This window comes from Boleophthalmus pectinirostris, unplaced genomic scaffold, assembly GCF_026225935.1.
Source record: "Boleophthalmus pectinirostris isolate CB_2022bp ecotype Guang Dong unplaced genomic scaffold, ASM2622593v1 HiC_scaffold_17, whole genome shotgun sequence".
Lineage (NCBI taxonomy): Eukaryota > Metazoa > Chordata > Actinopteri > Gobiiformes > Gobiidae > Boleophthalmus > Boleophthalmus pectinirostris.
In genome coordinates this window covers 4,901,640-4,904,139 of record NW_026571115.1, presented here as the reverse complement: position 1 = coordinate 4,904,139, position 2,500 = coordinate 4,901,640, and positions in this window count along the sequence as shown.

The following is a 2,500-nucleotide window of genomic DNA, read 5'->3' as shown; positions in this document are numbered from 1 at the left end:
ATAATGGTGTGAGTAATCTAAATAATGTGTGAGTAATCTAATAATGTTGAGTAATCTAATAATGTTTGGTAATCTAATAATGTTTGAGTAATCTAATAATGTGAGTAATCTAATTAATATGTTTGAGTAATCTAATAATGTTGAGTAATCTAATGTTTGAGTAATCTAATAATGTGTGAGTAATCTAATAATCTAATAATGTGTTGAGTAATCTAATAATGTTTGAGTAATCTAATAATGTCTGAGTAATCTAATAATGTCTGAGTAATCTAGTAATCCAATAATATTTCAGTAATCTCATAATGTTTGAGTAATGTAGTGATCTCTGGAGGGCAGTGCAGTATGAGGCTGTGCAAAGCCCCGCCCACAGACCAGTCACACAGTGCATGTTTATGACACCTTTCACACAGTGTGCTGAGTGACTGTTATTTCACTGGAAACACCTGGAAACTTTCATCACATTATTTTAATGACTTTTCTGAAAACTCCAGTTTTTACAGTTTCACACGAGCTGAGCCGATACAACAACAATCTACTGGAACTGACAACTTCACACAACTCACATATCCTCTGTGTGTGTGTGTGCTCATGTGTGTATGTGTGTGTCTGTGTACGTGCATGTGTGTGTCGGTGTGCATTTCTCTGTGTGTGTGTACATGTGTGTGTCTGTGTGCGTGTGCGTTTGTGTATGTGTGTGCATGTGGTGTCTGTGTGTGTTTTTTGTGTGTGTGTGCATGTGATTGTCGGTGTGCGTTTGTGTGTGTGTGTGCGTGTGTGTCTGTGTGTGTGTTTGTGTATGTGTGTGCATGTGAGTGTCGGTGTGCGTTTGTGTGTGTGTGTGTGTATGTGTGTCTGTGTGTGTGCGTTTATGTGTGTGTGTGCATGTGTGTGTGTTTATGTGCGTTAGTGTGTGTTAGTGTGTGTGTGCATGTGTGTGTGCGTTAGTGTGTGTGTGTGTGTGTTTGTGTGTGCGTTAGTGTGTGTTAGTGTGTGTGTGTGTGTGCATGTGTGTGTGTGTTTGTGTGCCTTAATGTGTGTTAGTGTGTGTGTGCATGTGTGTGTGTGTTTGTGTGCGTTAGTGTGTGTGCATGTGTGTGTGTGTGCGTTAGTGTTGTGTGTGCGTTAGTGTGTGTGTGTGCATGTGTGTGTGTGTGTGTGTGCAGTGTGTGTGTGTTTGTGTGCGTTAGTGTGTGTGTGCATGTGTGTGTGTTTTGTGTGTGTTAGTGTGTGTGTGTGTGTGTGCATGTGTGTGTGTTTGTGTGTGTTAGTGTGTGTGTGTGTGCGTGTGTGTGTGTGTGTGTTTTTGTGCGTTAGTGTGTTGTGTGTGTGTGTGTGTGCATGTGTGTGGTGTGTTGTGTGCGTTAGTGTGTGTGTGTGTGCGCATGTGTGTGTGTGTGTGTGTGTGTGTGTGTGCATGTGTGTTTGTGTGCGTTAGTGTGTGTGTGTGTGTGTGTGCATGTGCATGTGTTTGTGTGCGTTACTGTGTGTGTGTGTGCGCTGTGTGTGTGTGTGTGTGTGTTAGTGTGTGTGTGTGCATGTGTGTGTGTGTGTGTGTGTGTGTGTGCGTTAGTGTGTGTACATTTGTGTGTGCGTTCGTGTATCACCTCACAGTACGATGGGTTTAAAGATTCAACCAGATGAAAAAATCAGACATAAAGTTTTTCAAAATCCTTAGTTTTTCGATTCTTCACTTCCGCTGGATCCATGAGGCCAGAGGAGGAATCCAAACTCCACACAGGGTTTACAGGCCTGGACCGGACTTCTCCCTGTGTGTGAGGAAAGTGTGTGTTGAGGTTAAAATAAGTCCTCTGTGTTCTGTTCTGTTTGAAGTATAAAGTGTTGTGGAAGTGCGTGTTAACANTATATATATATTGGCTGTGTCACTATTTTTGGTATAAACTTGCGAGCCTCCAATTAAAGCTTGTGTTTATGAAGTAAGATGAAGTTCCTCTTGAAGTTAAGGTTATTACATGTTTCAGATTTGAGGAAGTGACTGATTAGTTGGCTCAGCTTCACAACATGAGTTCTGTGAATGAAAACTCGAGTTCACTGTGATGAAAGTGGAATTTAATGAACACTACACTGAGAAAGAACTTATAAACTCAGCAATTGGTTTCCTAGATGTTTTTCAAGTAAGGGTCACTTATTAGATTTTACAGTGAATCAATAAAGTTTGTCGAAGTCTAAGACCATGGTGACTGCTAAACACTCCACCGTGAGGTTTGTGAAGATGTAGTTTACAGTTTTGTCTTGTGGGCGGAGCATTGCTAAGGAGGGTTAGAACAGTGCCCAGGAGAGATCGCTAGATGACTCAAACATGCATAGAGGACATCTTAAACTCAGATATGTTTTTGATGAGGGCCCAACATGGAATAAAGCTCCAAAAAGTTCACTTTGTATCATGTTTTCCTTTATGGAGATGTTAAATGATTTGTCTGAAATGTTCCACAGTATGGCATTAAACCTTTCTGTCTCCACGGAGACCAACCCAGACCAAGTT